Here is a 25213-nt window from a genome sequence, read left to right as displayed (position 1 = left end):
CCTGAGACTCTATTGGCCACTGGTTGCTAGAACCCCCTCTCTCATCCCCCCTCTCTCTCACACACTCACCCCCCTTTCTCACTCTCACTCTCTCTATTTACACTGATTTCAACATTATTTGTTATTCAATGTTCATATGTTGTTACAATGATCCTATTTAGCACACTTTAGAACACTTTAGCGCACCTTAGCGCCATTTTTTTATGTATTAATTCTAGAACAACACACTCCAAGAGGCACGGGGAACTTTTGGACTTGTAAGTGTGGGCAGATGATGGAAAACTCAATAGCTATGGTGAGACGGCTCCCACACAGCAAGGCTTCCCTCGAAGGGCATCCAACAGTAGCTCCAACCATAGAAACACAAAAAAATGCCAGACCAAAATTGGATAAAAGAGTCCAAGATAATTTTTATTGTTGATAAAAAAAAAAAGTCTGATAAAAACATCCAACACGTTTCTCATTTCGGGGGCAACAGTACTTCCCTTTCATCAGGGCTCAGCACAGGATAAAACTTACATGGACTTCACAGATCTATATTAGAACCAGTACTGAAGTTCCCTCATGGAGTAACAACATGACAGCAGTTACTAGGCAGCAATGGAGCTACAAAAACGCATTGGAGGCTTTAATATGACTTTTTTTTTTTTTAATCACAATTCTCTTAGACTCTTTTACAGTGCCTTGAAAAAGTATTCATACCCCTTGACATTTTCCACATTTTGTCATGTTACAACCAAAAATGTAAATGTATTTTATTGGGATTTTATGTGATAGACCAACACAAGGTAGCACATAATTGTGAAGTGGAAGAAAAATGATAAATGGTTTTTACATTTTTTTACAAATAAATATGTGAAAAGTGTGGTGTGCATTTGTATTCAGCCCCCTGAGTCAATACTTTCTAGAACCCCCTTTCGCTGCAATTACAGCTGAAAGTCTTATGGGGATGTCTCTACCAGCTTTGTACATCTAGAGAGTGACATTTTGCCCATTCTTCTTTGCAAAATAGCTCAAGCTCTGTCAGATTGGATGGAGAGTGTCTGTGAACAGCAATTTTCAAGTCTTGCCACATATTTTCAATTAGATTTCGGTCTGGACTTTGGCTGGGCCTATCTAACACATGAATATGCTTTGATCTAACCCATTCCATTGTAGCTCTGGCTGTATGTTTAGGGTCGTTGTCCTGCTGAAAGGTGAACCTCCACCCCAGTCTCAAGTCTTTTGCAAACTCTAAGGCTCCATTCACACCTGGGCGTTTTTGAGTGTTTTTCAGCTCCAAAAACGCTAAAAAAAAAACGTTCCAAAACGCCCAACGAGTGAAACCCCATTCATTTAAATGGCCCCTGTTCACATCTGAGCGTTTTGCAAAACGCCTGTAGCTGAAAAAAGTACATGAGCTTCTTTTTGGGCTGATTACCAGCGTTTTTGATAGATGTCAATGCCTGCCTCCAAAAACGCCTGAAAAAAAACGCCTGAAAATCGCGGTAAAAATCGCTGTAAAAAACCGCGGTAAAACGCTACGCTCAAGTGTGAATGCAGCCTAACAGGTTTTCTTCTAAGATTGCCCTGTATTTGGCTCCATCCATCTTCCCATTAACTTTGACCAGCTTCTGTGTCCCTGCTGAAGAAAAGCTGCCACCACCATGTTTCACAGTGGGGATGGTGTGTTCAGGGTGATGTGCAGTGTTAGTTTTCCACCACACATAGAGTTTTGCTTTTAGGCCAAAAAGTTAAATTTTGGTCTCATCTGACCAGAGCACCTTCTTCCACACGTTTGCGGTGTCCCCCACATGACTTCTCGCAAACTGCAATCAGGACTTCGAATGGTTTTCTTTCAACAATGCCTTTCTTCTTGCCACTCTTCCATAAAGGCCAGATTTGGGGAGTGCACAACTAATAGTTGCCCTGTGGACAGATTCTTCCACCTGAACTGTGGATCTCTGCAGCTCCTCCAGAGTAACCATGGGCCTCTTGGCTGCTTCTCTAATGAATGCTCTCCTTGCCCGGCCTGTCAGATTAGGTGGACAGCCAGGTCTTGGTAGGTTTGCAGTTGTGCCATACTCTTTCCATTTTGTGATGATGGATTGAACAGTGCTCTCTGAGATGTTCAAATCTTGGGAATTCTTTTTATAACCTAACCCTGCTTTAAACATCTCCACGACTTTATCCCTAAACCTATCTGGTATGTTCCTTTGCCTTCATGATGCTGTTTGTTCACTAAGGTTCTCTAACAAACCTCTGAGGGCTTCACAAAACAGCTGCATTTATACAGAGATTAAATTACACACAGGTGGACTCTATTTACTAATTAGGTGACTTCTAAAGGCAATTGGTTCCACTAATGCAAACTGTGGCCCTCCAGATGTTGCAGAACTACAAGTCCCATGAGGCAAAGCAAGACTCTGACAGCCACAAGCATGACACCCAGAGGCAGAGGCATGATGGGACTTGTAGTTCTGTAACAGCTGGAGGGCCATAGTTTGCATATCCCTGCGACTAGATTTTAGTTAGGGGTATCAGAGTAAAAGGGGTTGAATACAAATTAATGCCACACTTTTCACATATTGATTTGTAAATCATTTTTTAAAACCATTTATCATCTTCCTTCCACATTGTGTTAGTCTGTCAATAAAAATCCCAATAAAATACATTTACATTTTTGGCTGTAACATGACATTATGTGGAAAATTTGAAGGGGTATGAATACTTTTGCAAGGCACAGTATCTGATTTTGATCTGAGGCTCCTTTCTGTATTTCTATAAAATCCATCAGCCGATCACACTTTTTCCTTTTTCTAAATTTTACAAGAGTAGATTCCTAATATGTCACAATATACAGCAACAGTAATACCGTATATACTCAAGTATAAGCCGACTTTTTCAGCATTTTTTTTATGCTGAAAAAGCTCCCCTCGGCTTATACTCGAGTCACAGTCTCACTTACCTTTTCCCCGGTCAGTGCACATGCACCGCCGCCGCTTGGGAAAGCCCATACACATTCGGCTATTCTCGGACAGACGGCGCATGCGCGGTGACGTTTTGGCGCCGGGCGGTGCCATTTTTAAATGTAAGGCAGAAAGGTAAGTAAGACTCCTCCACAGCTCCTGCATCTCCTCAGGAGATGCAGTGCTGCGGGCATGGTACAGGAGATTCTCCTGTACCATGCCCGCAGCACTGCATCTCCTGTACCATCTGTGCCCTGCCTGTACCATGCCTGAACCATCTCCTGTGCCATGCCTATACCATCTCCTGTGCCATGCCTGAACCATCTCCTGTGCCATGCCTATACCATCTCCTGTGCCATGTCTAAGCCATCTCCTGTGCCATGCCTATACCATCTCCTGTGCCATGCCTGTACCATCTCATGTGCTATGCCTGAACCATCTCCTGTGCCATGCCTGAACCATCTCCTGTGCCATGCCTATACCATCTCCTGTGCCATGCCTGAACCATCTCGTGTGCCATGCCTATACCATCTCCTGTGCCATGTCTAAACCATCTCCTGTGCCATGCCTATACCATCTCCTGTGCCATGCCTGTACCATCTCCTGTGCCATGCCTGAACCATCTCGTGTGCCATGCCTATACCATCTCCTGAACCATCTCCTGTACCATCTCCTGTGCCACGCCTGTACCATCTCCTGTGCCATGCCTGAACCATCTCCTGTGCCATGCCTGTACCATCTCCTGTGCCATGCCTGTACCATCTCCTGTGCCATGCCTGAACCAACTCCTGTGCCATGCCTGAACCATCTCCTGTGCCATGCCTGTACCATCTCCTGTGCCATGCCTGAACCATCTCCTGTACTATGCCCACAGCCCTGCATCTCTTGTACCATGTCCGCAGCCCCTGTTTTGGGTCTCGTGGTGGTCCAGTTGGGTCCAGTAGCTGCTGCATTTCCCACCCTAGGCTTATACTCGAGTCAATATGTTTTCCCATTTTTTTGTGGTAAAATTAGGTGCCTCGGCTTATATTCGGGTCGGCTTATACTTGAGTATATACGGTATATAAAAAAAAGCTTTATATATTATCATTAAAAAGCCATTTCTTAGCTCCAGTCAGTGACTTTGGCTAGGCTCAGATGATGTCATCAATCTGCTGCAAGCAGAAGGAAGCATTTCCTCCGTCTCCTTTCCCAATTGACTGCATTTTAAAACTTGGGCCGAAAAATAAATATTTGATGATCCATGTGGAGCCAGCTTCAGTGTTGTGTATTCAGCACTTTACAAAGACTTGTCTATATTATAACTCCACTGCTGGCGTTTTACACCCTTTACAGACCTCGGAATGACTCAGAAGAGAACAGATGAAATCATTAAGCCTCCGTATTATAGTTTATAAGTCATTATCATAAGCCTCTGAAAATGTTAATGTCTTCACTCAGAACAGTAATTACAAACACTGAATATTCCACATACAGACAGAGCTACATTACCAAGACAGAGGGGACGAAATATTCTAATCAAATGTCACATTCCTCCCTCCATCATCATGGTGAGCCATAGAATTCTAGTACTGCAGCTGAACCAGTTCCTGGAATCCCGGGACGTACTATTCCTGATGTTTACCTATCCACTCATTTCCTTATTGTCATATACAAATCAGCATGGCAATCTCCTACTGAAGGTATACTCCAAACAAAACTAAGCGTGTCATCATAGATACATCCTACTGAAAACAATTAAAGTGGAACTCCACTTGTTTTTACCATTTCAAATACAAGAGGCCAGATTTACTTAACCACTTAAGCCCCGGAAGATTTTACCCCCTTCCTGACCAGGGACTATTTTGCGATTCTGCACTGCGTGAATTTAATGGACAATTGCACGGTCGCGCGACGCTGTACCTAAACGAATTTGACGTTCTTTTTTTCCCCACAAACAGAGCTTTCTTTTGGTGGTATTTGATCACCTGTGTGATTTTTTGATCATGCGCTATAAACAAAAAAAGAGCGACAATTTTGCAAAAATAACAATACTTTTCACATTTTTTTTATATGAAATCCCCCCCAAAAAAATGTAAAAATCAAATTTTTTTAACATTTTAGGCCAATTTGTTTTCTGCTACATATGTTTGGTAAAAAAAAAAAAAAAAAATCGCAAAAAGCGTATTTTGATTGGTTTGCGCAAAAGTTATTGCGTTTACTAACTAAGGGAAAGATTTTTGTCATTTTTATTGTTTTTTTTTTTTTAACGAGTAATGGCGGTGATCTGCGATTTTTTTGCGGGACTGCGACTTTGCGGCGGACAGATTGGACCCTTGACTGACATTTTTGACACTTTTGGGGTTACCAGTGACATTTCTACAGTAATCAGTGCTATACATATGCACTGTTACTGTAAAAATGACACTGGCAGGGAAGGGGTTAACTTTATTTGAGAGGGAGGGGTTAAGTGTGTCACTAGGGGCTTGATTCTTACTGTGATTGGATGTGGCTGTGTTTGTAACAGCAGAGATCAACGGTCCTACATAGCAGGACCGTATGATCTGTGCTGTTACACAGGGGAGAATGACAGGCGGCTGTGTTTACATTAGCCGCCTGCCTTTCTCCCGGTGTAATCGACGATCGCGAGTGACCGGCGGACATCGGGTCCGCCAATCACTCGGGGGGGGGGGGGGGGGGTCCGTGAGCGAGCGGGAGCGCACCTCCGGCGGCGCGCGCTCGCTCCCTAGAGCCTCACTGGCAAGCGACGTAGTACTACGTCACTTTGCCTGTGAGGGGCTGACCGCCGCAGTGAATAGTCGTGCGGCGGTCGGCAAGTGGTTAAAATAAAAAGCAGATTTTGCTCAAGTATGGCAATAGGGGATGTGAGAAAAATAAACTTCAGAGCTCCAGCTGAAAATAGCAAGTAAAAAATGGAGATTCCATTAACCACTTTAGCCCCAGCCCTATTTCGGACACTTTTTGTTCACAAGTTAAAACCAGTATTTTTTCCTAGAAAACTACTTAGAACCCCCAAACATTATATATATTTTTTTAGCAAAGACTCTGGAGAATAAAATGTCGGTCATTGCAAAATTTTTTGTCACGCGGTATTTGCGCAGCGGTCTTTAAAACGCCATTTTTTTGGAAAAAATTTGAAAAATCACATTTCACTGCATTTAAAAAATACTAAACAGTAAAGTTAGCCCATTTTTTTTGTATATTGTGAAAGATGATGTCACGCCGAGTAAATAGATACCAAACATGTTACGGTTTAAAATTGCGCCCCCCCGTGGGATGGTGACAAACTACGGTCAATAGAGATCTCAATCTGCGACGCTTTAAATTTATTTAACGGTTACCAGTTTAGAGTTAGAGTGTAGCTCTTTTTTTTTAATTATTGCCCACGCTCTGGCGATCGCGGCGATACCTCACATGTGTGGTTTGAACAGCGATTTCATTTGCGGCTCGACTTGCGTATACGTTTTTTTTTGTGCGCGAGCTAACGGTGACGGGGACGGCTAAATTTTTTTTTTTTTTTTTTCCTATTTATTTTTTCTTTTTTTTTAAACTTTATTACAGGTTTTTAAAAAAAAAAAAAAATCTGATCACTTTTATTGCTGTCACAAGCAATGTAAACATCCCTGGTGACAGCAATATGTCGTGACAGGTACTCTTTATGGAGGGATCGAGGGTCTAAAAGACCCTAGACCCCTCCACTACACTTCCCTGTATGCAAAACGCCGAAAACGGCATTTTTGCATACAGCCGTTTTTCAAATCTGCCGCCTTTTGCAGCACAGTAACCCGGACGTGACGTCATGGACGCCGCCTCCGGGTTACGTCATCGGAGACCCGATCGATGCCATTTCCGGCATTCATCGGGACTCCATCCAGCCGGCGGACGTGCCGGCTGGGTGCTCGGGGCTCCCGGTGGGACGGTAGCCCCGAGCAAAGCCGCGGAAGGCGGCGGGAGGGGGGGGACGTCCCCTCCCGCCCCCCCGGGTAACGATCGAGCGGCTCCCGAGCCACATCGATCGTTACCGACGGAAAGCCGACCGTCGGCTTCAAACAACGGTACCGGGATGATGCCTCTAGCTAGAGGCATCATCCCGGTATAACCACTCAAAGTCAGCCGACGTAGAGGTTACGTGACTGGTAGTAAAGTGGTTAAAGTGGTTGTAAATGTAAACCTCTGAAATGAAAAAATGAACAAAGCATATCCCTCTAGAGCATGGATGTCCAACCTTTTGGCTTCTCTGGGCCACACTGAGTGTAGAGAAATTTTCTCGGGCCGCATATTAAATATATACTATAGTTAAGGTATATAAGTAATAAAATGCAGCCGCGCCCCCGCACTAATTTAACACAACTAGAGAATGATCAAATGAAATGGAATCAGTATACAGAGGTTTACTTCTGAGCGATAAAACACTCCAACCACCATGACCACTTCAGTGATTTGAAGTGGTGATGGTGGTAGGAGTCAGAAACATTGCACATGCTCCCCTCCCCCCTCTGCCTACAGTTAGTTGGAAGCTGCTGTGGCCGTACCCCCAACCTGACTTCCTTCCTCCCCAGCAAAAAAAAAAAAATTGTCAGGGGGCAGTGGGCCGCATTGCCTGAGGTTCCGGGCCGCAGGTTGGACATGCCTACTCTATAGTGTGTACTGTCCTAATCCAGAGCACATAGTGTGGTTCCTTTCTGATCTCTCCACTCTCTGCTACACTATATTACCAAAAGTATTGGGACACCTGCCAATACACACATATGAACTTTAATGGCATTCCAGCTATAGTCCGTAGGGTTCAATACTGAGTTGGCCCACCCTTTGCAGCTATAACAGCTTCAACTCCTCTGGGAAGGCTGTCCACAAGGTTTAGGCCCTATTCACACCTGAGCGTTTTTCAGCTCAAAAAACGCTTATCTATGAAAATCCAAAACGCCCAACAATCAAAATCCCATTAATTTCAATGGCCCCTGTTCACATCTGAGCGTTTTGTCCCCTGAAGCAAAACGCCTGTAGCTGAAAAAAGTACAGGAGCTTCTTTTTGGGCTGATTACCAGCGTTTTTGTTAGATGTCAATGCCTGCCTCCAAAAACACCTGAAAAACGCTCTAAAAATCTTGGTAAAATCGCGGTAAAAGTCGCTGTAAAATCACGGTTAAAAAACCGTGCGAAAACGCTACACTCAAGTGTGAATGCAGCCTTAGGAGTGTGTCTATGGGAATGCTTGACCATTCTCCCAGAAGCGCATTTGTGAGGTTTTAAACTTCTGTTCTATGTCATTAAATTTATTATCAACATTAATATCAAATCTTTATAATAAGCATTTGATGCATGGGACTCCAATAACATTGGTCACAGAGCATTACTAATTTGAAAGATCACCACAGTAAGGTGGGGTACACTTTAAAAAGGTAAAAATCGGAAGCAAAATTCCATACGAGGAACATATGTGCGATTTCCGTATAGTGTGTACACAAGTTTCGACATCCGATTTAGACTTTTCAAATGAAAATATCCGAAAGGGACAAACACCAATTTTTTTTCTCGTATGTGAACAGAACTAACAATTTTCCTTTAATCTGCACAATTTTCACACATGATCAGAAACAATAAACATCAACAAGTCCAACAATAAAAAAAGCCTTTTTCATTACAGAAAGAGTGTGTATTGAATTTAACTGTTTGCTTTCAGACTCTCTCTCTTTCTCTCTCTCTAAAAAATGTTCATAGAAAGCAAAGGGGACTGGAGACAACTAATTCAATTGCATGGGAAAATCTGAGCTTGAGTTATTGAGCTTTGTAAGAAGAGCAGCTAAGGTTAGCCAGGTTATTTCATGAAAGGAGCCTCACCTACTGGCTGTAAAAAAAAAAGTCATGAACCTGACATAGAGAGAGAACATACATAATTTTCCAATAAATCGGTGGGCTTAATCAACCATTCCAAACAATGGATTGAACCTGACCAGACCTAAAATAGTAGCAACAATGGTGAGCTGCAGTTTTGTTGCCTGCACATCTGGTGGACGTGCCCCGTCATCCGTCCCTTTTGGATCACTGTCCTGTCACTCATCGAGGAAATTCAGGGTTCACCAATCCCTATGGACCCATGGACGGTACTGTTTCATGACACCAAAATACACCTGGGTCATTACCGCAAGTCTTTCACTCCACACTTGCTTAATGCAGCTAAGGCCCCAATTCCGAAATACTGGAAACAATCTATTGCCCCCCCCCCCCCCAATACACCAATGGTTGAGATCTGTTGACTGTATTTACCATTTAGAGGACATGACCCTGGACTTCCGAGGGCTTGCCCCCTTGGCACACAAGATATGGTCATGTTGGTTAGCAATTACCAACTCTACTACTTGCATATATGGTAGATGATTCTCCTTGATTGTATTGCTTAAAGCGGAATTCCGGGCACAAAAACATTTTTTCAATGAACATACCCCCGGGACAGTCAGGGCTAGTACATTCCACAATGGCTAGCCTCTGATCTGTCCCGGTTCGCACTTACCTGCAAGAAGAAATACTCACTTATAAAATTTCTTCTCCAGCGTTGCCATCTCTGTTGTGGGCAGCTGAAGCCAGCACGATCCTCTTCTGGATCTGGACAGCACCGGAAGTGACGAGCGGGGCCGGTGCTGTCGCATTGATTCCTGGGAGCGATGGCGTTCAGCTCCCAGGAATCATTGCAAAGCGGAAGTGACGGCGCGGGCCGCGCGGCCGAGGGAGGAAGTGGAAGAGAGGTGAGTATTTTCTTTCTTCAATTACAAGGTAAGTAAAAAAAAAAAAAATCCTAACTACCCATTTCTGTTTCAGCTGAATAAGAGCAAGCGGATGGCCACAAAATCGATTAGGTCGATTTTGTGCCCGGAACTCCGCTTTAAGGTTGTGGGAAACACCATGGGAGCCCCCCCCCCTCCCTTTCTCTCTCCATCTTCCAGCTCTCCCCCTCTTTTCTTTCCCCCCACCTTTACTGTTCCTGAGCACCCTCGCTCTTGTACCTGGTTGTTATGCCTCATAATTCCTGAATTATTGAGTCTCATGCTTACCTGCCTGTTCGTTGTTCATGGTACTCTCTGCCGTCATTACAGTTTATACTATACTTATGTTCATGGATTATGTCTAATTCCCTTTGTAAAAGAGGTATGTCTCTGTTTGTGAATTTCCATATCTCAATAAAAACATATTAAACAAAAAACCTTTTGGTGCCTGCATGTACCCATGTTGATCTTGAAACTGATTTTTGCAGAGTCCGACTGCACCCTCATCTCAACTTCTGCCCATGTTGAGATTAAGCTCCTCACTTCCTACTGCAAACCCACAAGCCACCAACCCACTACCCATTAAAGCTTCTGCATATGGCAGGGAGTGGGACTAAACTTTGACTTGAGCAGAAGTCAAGGCCTCATGTACAGCATGGGTAAAGGATCCAAGTGGCTCCAACTCAAGGCCATGTTCATTTTAATTTAATTTAACCGGTTGCCGACCGCCGCAAGTACATATACTGCGGCGGTCAGCCCCGGCCAGGCAAAGTGACGTACCGGTACGTCACTAGCCTGTCACTTGCTCTTGAGCCAATAGCGGGCGAGCGCGCGCCCGCCCCGGATCGTTCCCGGGGAAGTCCGTGCGTGTGACCGGCGGACCCGATGTCCGCCGGTCACTCGCGATCGTCCGCCGTGAAGGGAGAAAGGCAGGCAGCTAATGTAAACAAGCCGCCTGTCATTCTCCCCTGTGTAGGAATGGTGATCATACGGTTCTACAATGTAGGACCGTTGATCACTGTTCCTACACCAGTAGCCATGTCCAATCACAGTAAGAAGCACGCCCCTAGGGACACACTTAACCCCTCCTTCCCCAATAAAGTTAACCCCTTCCCTGCCAGTGTCATTTTGCAGTAACAGTGCATATATATAGCACTGATTACTGTAGTAATGTCACTGGTAACCCCAAAAGTGTCAAAAATTTCAGTCAAGGGTCCGATCTGACCGCCGCAATGTTGCAGTACTGCAAAAAAAAAAAATTGCAGATCGCGGCCATTACGCGTTAAAAAAAAAACACCAAAAATGACAGAAATCTTTCCCTTAAGTTAGTAAACGCAATAACTTTTGCGAAAACCAATCAAAATACGCTTTTTGCGATTTTTTTTTTACCAAACATATGTAGCATAAAACAAATTGGCCTAAAATGTTAAATAATTTTGATTTTTACATTTTTTTGGGGGGAATTTCATATAAAAAATGTGAAAAATATTGTTATTTTTGCAAAATTTACGCTCTTTTTTTGTTTATAGCGCAAAAAGTAAAAACCGCACAGGTGATCAAATACCACCAAAAGAAAGCTCTGTTTATGGGGAAAAAAGGACGTCAAATACCAAATTCATTTAGGTACAGCGTCGCACGACCGCACAATTGTCCGTTAAAGTCACGCAGTGCCGAATCGCAAAAAAAACCCCTGGTCGGAATGGGGGTAAAATCTTCCGGGGCTTAAGTGGTTAAATAAAGGTCAACTGGTGGAATGTGATTACCACAGAAGGGCCAGAGCAGTGAGGGCACCAGAGAACTTAGGTTCCAGAACCCCAAAAAGATAGATAAAAGCAGGATGGATGTAATGTGCCAAGTTCCAGACAAAGATGAAATATGAATTCTAGGTGTAGCCAGCCTTTAGTAATTATAGAATATTTGCAGTTTGGGCAGGGCAGGTGAATGACCCGGAAATGTCCTGAAATGTCCCTGGTACCAAATCCCAACATTCATTTTTTCTGAATGGTTTTGAAATGTCCTCACTGTTCTATGAATATTTTGTCTGGGTTTCTGCCAGGTGTGATGGTTTTCTCCCGCAATCCAAAGTTATATCGGATAATTTATCTGCTTCCACCCAAAACTTTCCATGGTGTGTTATGTAACGGCTATAGGGACAGGACTATGTTATAAACAACTTCAAGGAAGGGACTCATTGGAACGATCCACTGTTCTTTGTATATGGTAAATGACTGCAGAACATGACACTTTATAAATAAATCTAAATATATTCTGTAGTGGGGACATTATTTTCTACATCCTGTAGCTACTGGTTACAAACCACCTGCAAAGTCAGATAGAAATGTCACGCTTTATTTATATAGTATCTACCACACTGGCTATATGTAACACATCACCTCCGCTTCTAGACCTGCTCTCCTATTGTAGAAGGTTAACCAGTTATACACTTTAGTGTTCAGTAAAATATGAGGGATTGTGATCACAATAAATATTCTGATTCCAATCTGCTGCTTGTTTCTGAATTATTTTCTTATTAAAAACCACTAGAATTTTTACTGTGTTGGCCATCAATTAATACAGAAAGTATGGAGCTTAAAGTGTTACTAAACCCAAATTAGTCTGTATACACAGTAAAGCATGCTTGTTATACTTACTCTGGAACCTAAGGGGTTAATCCATTGCATTGTGTAAACAGGCTGTTTGATCCTGTCCTCTCTGATCCTCCTCTTCTTCCACAGTCCCCAAACCATCTCCTGATAGAACAGAGCAATAGGGGCAAGCTGCACATGCGCAGTTTGGTGTGTATTGGGAAAGTGTTTTTTTTTTTTATTTCTTGGGAGAGTGCATGTGATCAGCACAGGGCCAATCAGCACTGTCCAGACAGAGGGTCAGGGGTCCTGCAGAGTAGAATAAAAACCCCTCCTACAAGCTATAACCAGTCAGTGATAAAAGTCACAAGACTGCTATATACTGCTGATGAGAAAAGGTATTTAACAGTTTATATTTGCTAAAACCTATGGCATTTCCATGTTCTGTGTACTGTGGGAGACCAGACCGATTGAATGCAGGGACCGGGGTTTAGTAACACTTTAATAAGATGTCAAGTTTGAGGTGACATTAGTTATATTTCATTACTTCTATGAAATGTATAAACGGCGGCTCCTGCTTGCATGCACGGGAGTGATGTCATCGCTGCTCCAGCCACTCACACAGCCGGAGTCTGCGAACCCGGAAGGAAGACAGGGGAAAATGGAAGCCTTCTCAGCGGTGACAACGTGGCGCTGGAGGGCTTCGTTTTCAGGTAAGTTTCACATAATGTGCTAGTATGGGATGCATACTAGCATGTTATGGTTTTACCTTGCAAAAAAAAAACACAGCGTTTTACTACCGCTTTAAAATAAGACCTGATTATCCTGCCCTGAATGTCCTTGTTCAGACACTTCCTGTTAAAGGATGTCAACCTTTAGCCCCTGCCTCCCAATTGGGCTTCTGTGTTGTAATCTCTGTTGAGAGAACATGTGACAATATGACAAGAGGCTGTTTTTGATGCACATTCCATAGCCATGGTCAACTGTAGTCATTATACGGAAAGCCGCCCAGAGACATGCCATGCAGCCACCCCTGGAATACATGAGTGCCTGAACAGAGGCTGCAGGAGATCAGCATCCAGATGAATTGGTTGTAACCCTCAGACATGAATTACTAACCAAGCATATCCCTCTGTAGGTTGTACTTGTCTCAATTAGGAGCACTACGTGTCATTTCTGTCTGCTGCTTTGTTCCTTTGCTTTTAGCATGAGTCTCTTCTGACAAGTTTTCCTGACACCAACAGAAAGATGGTGACGGGGGGGGGGGGGGCGGGGGGAGACATCCAGCAGATTGACAGCCTGTGTGCTGTGTGGAGGGGGGGGGTTCCCTTCCTTACAATCAGCTCTCAGAGCTCTTCTAGCTGAGCTCTGCAGAGTGTAACTTCAGCTCCCCACCCCTTTTTTCGGAACTCTCAGACAAGCTTTATAATTCACCACTTTGTACAGCTGTAGAGCAGGGCCGTCTTTCCGAATGGGCACACCCGGCGGTTGCCCGGGTGCCCCACTTGCCAAGGGGCCCCACACAGGGTGGCAATTTACCCCCATCTGTCCCCCCCAGTTTAATTTACCTAGTGGTCTATCCCCCCCAGACTAGCCTGCTCCTCCGCGGATGCCAGCTGCTGTAGCTTCGGGCTCTGCGCTACACTGGTTGCTAGGATGGCCAGCCGATTGGCATCTAGCAACCAGTGACGTCTGGAGGAGAGGACCCGGCATGCACAGCGGGGAAGGATCCTCCTCGTCCTCCTCCGTGCCTAGAATGGCTCCACCCACCTCCTCCATTGAAGCTCTGTGTGCGGCCCTGGGGGAAGGTAATGAGACTGCTGCTTTTTTTTTTATTCTCTCTCTCTATCGGGGGGGGGGGGGGGGGCGGCGGCCGGCGGGAAGAAGGTGAGCAGCCTTGTGTGTGACTGAATAGGAGAGGGGATGGAACAGCTGCATACAGAGGAATCCATCCTTCCGCACTCCTCCCGCTGCCACCGAACGGTTGTTTCTCCTCTCCCTCCTGCAGTCACCCAGCGGCAGCAGGAGAAACACGGAAGGACCAACCCATCCACATGCAGCCGTGCCATCCCTCTCCCATACAACTTGCTGGCCCCCTAGTGCTTTCCAGCCCCCCCCCCCCTGCTCCTAACACCCCCCCTGTGCTCCTAACACCCCCCAGTGCTCCTAACATCCCCCCTCAGTGCTCCTAACACCCCCCCTGTGCTCCTAACACCCCCCCCCCCCTGTGCTCCTAAACCCCCCCTGTGCTCCTAACACCCCCCTGTGCTCCTAACACCCCCCCAGTGATCCTAACACCCCCCTGTGCTCCTAACACCCCACCACAGTGCTCCTAACACCCCCCAGTGCTCTTAACACCCCCCCCCCCCCTCAGTGCTCCTAACACCCCCCCTGTGCTCCTAACACCCCCAGTGCTCCTAACACCCTCCCTGTGCTCCTAACACCCCCCCCCCCAGTGCTCCTAACACCCCCCATGTGCTCCTTACACCCCCCCCCCCGTGCTCCTAACACCCCCCCGTGCTCCTAACACCCCCCCCCGTGCTCCCAACACCCCCCCTCCCGTGCTCCTAACACCCCCCCCCCCGTGCTCCTAACACCCCCCCTGTGCTTTTACACCCCCCTGTGCTCCTAACACCCCCCCTGTGCTCCTAATACCCCCCCTGTGCTCCTAATACCCCCCCTGTGCTCCTAACACCCCCCCCCCATGCTCCTAACACCCCCCCCGTGCTCCTAACACCCCCCCTGTGCTCATAACACCCCCAGTGCTCTTAACAACCCCCCTGCTCTTAACACCCCCCCTGTGCTCTTAACACCCCCCAGTGCTCTTAACACCCCCCCCCCCCGCTCTAAACACCTCCCCAGTGCTCTTGTCGTCATCCCCCAGCGCTCTTTAGCCCCCCGTGCTCTTTAGCCCCCCGGTGCTCTTCAGCTTCCCCCCTATGATCTCTGGCTCCCCCAGTGCTCTCCACCGCCCTGTGCTCCCTGGCTCCCCCCTCAGTGATTTTTAGTTCCCCCCCTTCCCTCCGTGCTCTCCACCCCCTGGTTTTCCCTGTCCCCCCCTGTGCTCTCCACCCTAATCGGAGCCGCCTTACCCACGCATCGGCTTCCCCCGCTGCCAAGTGGGGGCAGGAGCACGCCGCCGGCAGCGCATGCTTGCACCCTAGCTTCCTGCGTGGGACCGACGTACATCTACCAATAAATATTGCCTTATCGATAATTTGCATTTTTTCTCGTGAGCGATTCTGTAGGCGTGGGCCCCAGTGCACTGCATTGCCCGGGGGCCTATAATGCTCTTAAGATGGCACTGATGTAGAGACAAGAGTGCTGCAGATAAACAGGTACAACTTATGTCGAATGCTTTGTTTTATCTCTGTGTATCACCCGAGGCCAATCACTTCACTGGGTATATGTAAGGGTTTATACCCACTTTAGGGTTTACTCCTACTTTGAACCATATGAATAAAGAGTAATTTGTGAAAACACCTAAAAGTGTTATATTTCATCCCCACAATTCAGTCTGCTTGTGATTGTGACAAAATGTGAAGCAGAAATAAAGAAATGTGAAAAAAAAATCATTACATTTATAAGCTGCTTGTAGTGATGGGAAGATTTTTCATACTATAGGTTCTTTAAGGAGAAGAACGGATTTAGAAACAAGCAGCGCCCCTAGAATTAGGAAGTATACCATTTCCTTTCTGATTCCTATTTCCTGTGCAAACCTTAAAGATGAAATGACGCTTCGTACAAGAAGGGGGTTTCCACATTCCCCTGAGATAAGCCCAGTCCCTGCTTGAGACCAAGGAAGATATCCATAGCAGGCAGGTGGAAGGTACAAATGGTGTGTATGGCGAACAAGCATGCAGGTAGCTGACCATAAAGAAGACCTGTCACTATAGCAAGGATGTGACGCTGTCATCTAAACATGCCAGGAGGAACCTAAAAGATCAATATTCAAATATCGACTTCTAGTCCTGACTGTCAATGCTCTGGCACACCCCCTGCACTGAGAGCCTTCCCTATTTACCCACTTAAGGACCAGGGCCTATTTCTGACACTTGTGTTTTACAAGTTAAAATCAATATTTTTTGCTAGAAAATGACTTCGAACCCCCAAACATTATATATATATATATATATATTTTTAGCAAAGACTCTGGAAAATAAAATGGCGGTCGTTGCAATATTTTTTGTCATGCGGTATTTGTGCAGCAGTTTTTCAAACACAATTTTTTGGCAAAAAATAAATTTCACTGCATTAAAAAAAAAACTAAACAGTAAAGTTATCCAAATTTTTTCTCTATAATGTGAAAGACAATGTTACGTAAAGTAAACAGATACACAAAGTAAATAGATACCCAACATGTCATGCTTCAAAATTACGCACGCTCGTGGAATGGCGACAAACATTGGTACTTAAAAATCTCCATAGGGGACGCTTCACATTTCTACAGGTTACCAGTTTAGAGTTACATGGCTAGAATTATTGCTCTCACTCGAACGATTGCGGAGATACCTCACATGTGTGGTTTGAATTACGTTTACATATGTGGGCAGGACTTGCGTATGCGTTCGCTTCGGCGCACAAGCTCGGAGGGACAGGGCGCTTAAAATTTTTTTATTTTTTTTATTAATTTTACCTTTTATTTTTACACTGTCCCTTTAAAAAAAAATTTTTTTTGATCATTTTTATTCCTATTACAAGTAATGTACACATCCCTTGTAATAGAAATAGGCAGGACAGGTCCTCTTTAATGTGAGATCTGGGGTAAAAGAGACCTCAGATCTCACATCTTCACTAAAAATCAAAAAAAAAAATAAAGTCATTTTTTTTTCATGATGAAAAAAAAAAGTCATTTTTTTTCATCATGAAAAAAAAATGGGCCCTTTAAGGCAGTTGGGAAGAAGCAACGTATGACGTCACTTCGGTCCTCCATGGCCATAGAGTCAAATAGGGGCCAGCTTGCCCACACTCGACTTCCTGCCTAGGAGGGGAAAGGACCGTATAGTTTTCCACGCTACCGACGGCTCCGGTAGGCGGGGAAAACGACGATGCCAGAGCTCAGACTTTGTAAATGGAGAAGTCTTTTAAATATTGAGTGCCCAGGTGCTGGTAGGGCACTGATCAGATACTTCAGGGACCTCTAGATGCCCACTTGAAGGGTTTGTGATGGTTTGGATTTACCTAGAGTAACAATCACTGGCTACAAATCGGTCGACAGGTGTATGTTCGAGAACTTTTCTTCATTCAGCCAGAAGCAATAAATACATTTATGAGCTTTGTACATTAACAAACATTCTTTCTGGAAAACAGAGAATAGGTCGAGGGCTAAAGGTAGATGAACTGTCGGAGGCTGCTTGAAGCAGTACTGAATTCAGTTATACTGTATATAGAAGTAGTATTACACTATTTATACTATATATAGAAGTAGTATTACACTATTTATACTATATATAGAAGTAGTATTAAATTCAGTTATACTGTATATAGAAGTAGTATTAAATTCAGTTATACTGTATATAGAAGTAGTATTAAATTCAGTTACATTGTACTGTATATAGAAGTAGTATTAAATTCAGTTATACTGTATATAGAAGTAGTATTAAATTCAGTTACATTGTACTGTATATAGTAGTAGTATTAAATTAATTTCTATTGTATATAGTGGTAGTTATAATTTTTTTTTTTACTGTACATAGAATAATAAATTCAGTTATACTGTATATAGTAGTAGTATTACATTTATACTGTATATAGTAGTATTAAATTAATTGACACTGTATATAGAAGTAATATTACATTCATTTACACTGTATATAGTAGTCATTTTAAATGTATTTAAATTGTATATAGAAGTAGTTTTAAATTCATTTTACTGTATATAGGAGTAGTATTACCGTAAATTCATGTATACTGTATATAGATGTAGTTTTAAATTCATTTTTTAATGTATATAGAAGTAGTATTAAATAAATTTATACTAGGGATCGACCGATTATCGGCTAAGCTGATATTTCGAGGGCCGATATGCACTTTCCCTGATATATCGGAATCAGCCCCAGAGGTTACCGATATTGCCGATATTTCGGGAAAGTGCTGTACCAGAGTGATGCCTGTAGCTAGAGGCATCACCCCGGTACCAGTGTCCATAGCCGACGGTCGGCTCTCTTGTAATGACAACTGATGCTGTTGAGAAGCTGCTTGGCTGTCATTACAAGGAGCGGGAGGGGATGTCCCAGCGGGAGACTCGGGAATCCTACCTCCACCGGGAGACCCGGGCAACCAGCCTTCATAGCCACTGAAGACCCGATCAAAGCCGCATTCGGCTCTGATCGGGTCTTCATGCAACAACCCAGAAGTGATGTTATGACATCACTTCCGGGTACTCGGCGCCAGATTTAAAAAAATGACAGCATTCAAAACAGCCAAACTTGGCGTTTTGAATGCTTTTAAGTGCAGAGGAGGGGTTTGGGGTCTTTTAGACCCCCAGATCCCTCCACAAAAGTACCTGTCAATTTAAAAAAAAAAAAAAAATGTTTTTTTAAATGTACGCAAATATCGGCCCATATCGGCCGATACCGATACATGATAAACAAAATATCGGTATCGGTAATGAAAAAAACGATATCGGTCGATCATTAATTTATACTGTATATAGCAGTAGTATTGAACTGCATTGTATTGTATACTGAAGCAGCATTGAATTCTGTTATATTGTATATTGAAGTACATTGAGTTCAGCCTTTATGAGCAGTCTTGATGACATCTATGACTCTAGCACCTAGATTTTCCAGCTCTAAAGAGCACCATCTCCCAAGGAGCGGAGACCTGGTCCACACAAATTGAAAAGCTACAGCCAACATTTTAAAATGCTAGCCACTAAATCTAATGGATGTCATCTACATTTCATTTTACGATAGGCTACCAACTCTTAATTAGCCCTGAGAGAATATCACTTTGTGGGTGGCCCTGTTGACACCCTCCTATCAGACATTCTTTGATTAAAAAATTGAAGCCAGGCAGAAATTTGTAAGCTAAACGGGGCTCCATCCAATTAGATGCAGCCCCTGTTATTGTATTCTGACAGCCACCAGTGCCAGCTGTCAGATTACAATAGCTGACACTGCAGATTTGTCCATTAATGTTATCAGTGTATGGCCGGCTTTATAAGGCAGCAATGTTTGTGTGCTGCATTCTTATTAAGGGACACAACACAGAAGGGGAATCTTGCTTAACCTGACTCCCTTTCTATAGGACTGAACTGTAGGAAAATCAATGGATGGACAGATGAATTATTAAACAAATTCATATAGGTGGGAGGTAAACAATATACAAATTAAATAAATAAATAATACAAAAGACACAAAGTGGTTCTAAAGGCAGTTTTTTTACCTTAATGCATTCTCTGCAATAAGGTAAAAACTTTCTGTATGCAGCTCCCCCCCCTCCCGCCCCAGTCCCCCTCTTATACTCACCTGAGTCCGACCTCAATCCAGCGATGTGCACGAGAGCAGAGGCTCTCTCGGCTCTCTCCCTCCCCATTGGCTCAGACACAGCCGCTGGAGCAATTAGCTTCCACTGCTGTCAATCACAGTCAGTGAGGAGGGGGCAAGACGAGCCACGCTCTCTGTGTCTGAGGACACACAGGGCCGACTCGAGAGCGAGCACAAACAAGTGCCCCTACAGCATTTGGGGAGAGGGGAGGGAGGAGCCAGGAGTGCAAGCAGGGGATCTGGGAAAATGAAAAGCAGGGCTGCTCTGTCAAAAACCATTGCACAGAGCTGGCAAGTATAACATGTTTGTTATTTAAAAAAAAAATCCTTTAGGCCCCGTTCACATAGGTGTGAGCAGCGCTCCGCGACCTCGGAGCGGCCGCCACGGACTTCATAACATTGAAGTCTATGGCGGTCGCCTCCTGGTCGCCCCAAAGAAGCTCCGGACCCTTTTTCTAGGTCGGAGCGACTTGTGTCGCTCCTATTAGAACGGGTCCGCAGCTTCCCTATGGGAGGCGACCTGCGGCGACCTGTGAGGCGACCAGGTCGCCTCACAGGTCGCCCTAGTGTGAACCGGGACTTACAATCACTTTAATTCAGAAAGCTTTACACAAAGATAAGGATCTTTATTTTCAGACATTTGACTGTAATTTTAAAATCTCACAATTTAAAAGTAACACGCTTTTTTGGAAATAAGGATTCCTATCCCAGCGTTTTAGTTTTGTGCAATGAGCCTAATGCATTCTATGAAACCTTTATTAATGCTTAAATTGCAAACCAGTGGCGATATTACAAATTACATAAATGATACAGTCTGTCCCCAGGATTACCACAGCAGTTTTTGTTTTTTTGGAGTCACACCTATAACATTATTTTAATAACTGTTGATCCCCCCCAGTAAATTTGTCGTTTTTCAGATTCCCGTAAAAGCTGTTTATTTGTGAAAACTCACAGCAGCGTTGTCACCTTGGGTAAAGGATAGTCTAAAGCTGGATACAACTTTTGTTGTTGGATTTTCTTTAGATTAAAGCCCCATACACACGTACCGATTGTCGGCCGTAAATATTCGGCCGCCGACCGATTGGCCGATTGTCAGCTTGTTAGTATGATGCTTCCGACAGCCGACAGCGCATTTTCAGGCAGAACAGAATCTGTCGTGCAGACTTTAAAATATTTGTTGGCCGTCACCAGAACGGCCGATTGTTCGCCAGTCAATACAGATTTCGGCCGACAGACAGCAGATTAAGAAAAAAGACAAGGAAAGTTAACCATCACATGACATCACTTCTGCAGTCGGCTGTTGTTGGCCGACAAAATTAGTGTGCAGTCTTTTGAAGTTTTCAACAGACAGGACAGCCCTGGACAAAAGACGGCTGATCGTTCGGCCGACGATCGGTACGTGTGTACGGGGCTTTACTTTCAACTATGTAGTGCAAGGGCCTGCCTGACTGCAAACAAATTAAAAGTGTTTAGATTTGACCTCATATTATATGGTTTTGGTAAATCGAAAGGAAAAAAATCGAAATAAATTTGTATAGTGGGTATCCAGCTTTAGATAGGCAGGTTTGTCTTTTAAGTGACAGACTTCTAGCAGCCTTCGGGAGGCTTTATCACTACTTAAGCCCCGTACACACGATCAGATTATCGAACGATCTGTCGTCCGTTTTTTGTGGCATGCTAGTCTGATGTGGAAAGTGAAGAGGTTATTTTCATACGGATTTTCCCATACGACAGAATTCTACTTCAGAAGTGATGTCATGTGTTGGACTGCTTTGTATGTGTTCTTTCCTCTCTGAGCATGCCTAGTCTTGCTCTTAAGTTTTTTTTCTGTTGAAATCTGTACTGAGAGGAAAATCGGACGTTGTATTACGGACGACAAAAATTATATAGCCTGCACATCAGGATTTTGTCAGCCGAAAAGTCGGAGTTGGCTGTCGAAAGCATCATACTAACAATCCGAAAATCAGCAGATTGGTCGTCGGACGAGATTTCCCTTCAGAATTTCTTATCGTGTGTACGGGCCTTTAAAGCTTGTTGATAGCCCACTGAAGCCTGCTAGCAGTTTGTTTAAAGTGACAATCAGCACTTCCAATAGGCAATGTTCCTCCTCGCACTAAAATATTGCTTAATTTAACTGCCAGACCTTGGGTTACCCCTGGAGCCTGGCTGAAAAACTTTCATTGTTCGCACTCCACCATCCTGCCTTGATATTAGGACGCACCATACGTTGAATGCTCTCTTCTTAGCAAAAGAGGACCAAGTGCTCTCCCCCATTCAACACTTACGCATGCAGAGTGCACTCTTACTCCCCTTGTAGCAACAGTGGATAAGCATAGCACTGGTAAAGATTAAAGTTGAGCCTGAGGGTTGCCACCTCATCCTTTTAAACTCCAACACATATGAATTACACAGGTTCTGAGACTAATTTAATGCAGATAAGGCACCAATGGTGTTTATTTACTACCTTAATCAGCCAAAGAACCTCTGTAATTAATATGTGTTTTAAGGGGTTGAGATGGTAACCCTAGTTGAGCCTGGCATCCACCTCCCACCCCTGGGTGCATTGGCTACTCTAGTGTTCGTCCATAGCCAGGTATTGATCAGGCTTCATTGTACCTGACAGATCATCCACACCACCAGGATCTTCACTCAACTTGGATGCATTTTGCCCAACCAATGGGCTAAAGCCTAGTACACACGCAACGATTATCGGCTGACCGATCGTCCGACTTTTGTCCAAGTTGTGTTTTGTTGGTTGGAATGTGCCTAGACTGCGCACGAATTTTCTCGGCCAACATTATTTTCTTTGTGTTTTTTCTTCACTGAGCATGCCCAGACTTGCTCATCAGATTTTTCCCTGTCGAAATCTCTACTGACTGCACGAAAATCGGCTGTTGTGTTGACGGCCAACAAAAATTTTATAGTCTGCACACCAGATTTTTTTCGGCCGAAAAGTCGGAGTTGGTTGTCGGAAGCATCATACTAGCAAGCCGAAAATCGGCAGATCGGAGGTTGGCCGAAAATTCCCTGCCAATTTTCGACGTGTGTGTACCGGGCTTTAGTCTTCAAGACAGATCATCTCTATGGCTTCAGTCTATTAGAATGAAAATATCTGTCTTAAGATATATTGCTTCTGATCCTGAGTGGAATACAACTTTTGTAAGAGGAAGTGTTCTTTGAAGAGAAATTCTACCTAAAACAGCTCTGATTGGAGTGCGGCAAGACTTGCTCCCCGATGGGTCCTTACTGCTGCCCTAGGCTCCCTTCCTTAGGTGCTGCTGCCTGTTAGAACTGGTAAATCTTGGTACTAGAGCCAGCCATAGACATGATTTACTCTTTATGAAATCTGAACTCTTGGCTGACATAAAACTTCACCATTTAATCTAGTTATGGAATAGTTAGCCAAGTAGACGCTCACACTTGCATACCTTTTTTTGACCACAGCAATTTTAACAATTCAACAATGGGCCTACTGATTAAGCGCTACACTACTTAAGACAGGAGTATCGGGATACATAATTACAAATCCTTTGGTAAGTAAGCAGTAAACACATAAGTATTTAAACTATGCATATATATATATATATATATACGTTTACCTGGTTTTTCACTTTTGGAAGTTTTACATATCCCTATTTTACCTGTTTTAATGTTTTTGGGAGCTTGGCTTCAAATCTGTTAGGTGGAAAAGCATGGAGAGGCAACCCATAGATCTCCAGCTTTGTGAAACGACAGGTATCAGCATGTCCTGCTGGGTACATTGATTGACCTTATACACTCCCTTTTTGGTAGACCATGCTGAAATGTGTAGTTCTACAACATCTCTAGATTTCCTGGACTAAAGGCTCAGTCCAACCACGTGAGCAAAATCTCAAGTAGGTTTCTCTAAGGGCTCTTTCACCCACTGTGTCCGTCAAATGGACTCCGCTTTTCTCAGCGGGGGATCGATCCGCCGATCCCCTGCTGAGCAGGAGGATGACAGCTGTGTCTCCGCGCTGTGTGCGGAGAAACAGCTGTCAGTTCCCCATGCATCTCTATGGGGGAAATCGGATGGGAACGGACCGTCGGTCCATTCTCATCCGATCCGATCCGCTGGATGGATGGAAAATAGGGTTTCCATCCATCCAGATTTGACGGATCACATCGAGTCGGATGTCAGCAGACATGTCTCCGCTGACATCCAATGCCCCATAGAGATGGATGGGGGGACCGTTAAGATCCGCCCAAAAAAATGGACAGGCAGATCTTAACGGTCCGCCTGTGTGAAAGGGGCCTAAGCCTTTCTGACTTTCCAGCAGTGCGATCTTCCAATACATTTTTAAGCTTTATTACCCCCTATGGCCATTACCAAAGCAAGCACAGGTGTTTTGCTGGGGTCTCATTCCTCCTGCGGGCTGATAATGGCTCCTCTGGACCCCGGAATGTAGTACAAACAAAGATGGCGGCAGCAAACCATGTGCTCCTCTCTGTAGGCCAAAAGGCCTACAGAGGTGAGCACATGGTTTGCTGCCGCCATCTTTGTTTGTACTACATTCCGGGGTCCAGAGGAGCCATTATCAGCCCGCAGGACCGTGTAAAGGGGAGAGCCACTCATCCCAGAGGGCAAACAAAGTGTCATATGGCACATAAGACCCACGTTATCTGGTAAGTGACCCATCTTATTCAATTTTGGAACAAGCAATAAATACTGTGAAAATCAAGACAGAGCACTTGCACTTTTTGTGGATACCACTTACTGAGGACATTATTGCTTGAGCATAATCGCCTTTTATTGATGGACTTTTTCATATAATTTTTCCCTTTACAGATTGTTGATTTTTTTGATGATATTTATTGGAGTCACAGTCACTCATTTATATGATCCACTGTCACATTTTATACAATTTAATATAATTATATCCAATTTTATACTATTTAAATACGTTTTTAACAATCAAGTGATATTTATGAAGACACATTGGCACTTTACAAGCGCAGGTTAGATTTTATTGTTAATTTTAATCCGTAAGATTTTAGTTGTTTATTTTATTAGCAATCGCTGAATTTTGGCCTTTTTAAAGAGCATTTCTGTGGCATATACTCATTTTTACAGCAGCTGCTTATTTAGTTATTTTAATAGTTTTAAAATATATTAATAGTGCTTTTATCAATTTTTACACCCACCTTGTCACCCCAAAACTTGGCGCAGGGAATATACTTTGTATATATCTTTCTCATTCCTCCTGCTGAATTATCGGAAAATGAAAAGAGAATCCTGTGATATTATTAGCAAGATCCTCACCTAAAGTGTGGCAATGAGAACTCACCAGCTTAAACCACGGACATGAATAAAAACACCTGATGGGTTATTCAAACCCAAAAATGATGAAATCTCCCATTTGTGTGAGCTTAACCTTTAAATGAAATGTGCTAATCATTGCCATTCTGATAGAA

General features: G+C 44.0%; 1 protein-coding gene across 1 annotated transcript in view; it reads right to left on the bottom strand.

Annotated features, from left to right (window-relative positions):
* Nucleotides 1–25213, bottom strand: part of PTPRE (protein tyrosine phosphatase receptor type E) — a 383381-nt gene that overhangs the window by 103341 nt on the left and 254827 nt on the right. The gene's annotated exons all lie outside the window — the stretch shown is intronic.

This window comes from Pelophylax lessonae (genome assembly GCF_965119305.1).
Source record: "Pelophylax lessonae genome assembly, chromosome: 9".
Lineage (NCBI taxonomy): Eukaryota > Metazoa > Chordata > Amphibia > Anura > Ranidae > Pelophylax > Pelophylax lessonae.
This window is presented reverse-complemented; position numbering and strand designations above follow the sequence as displayed.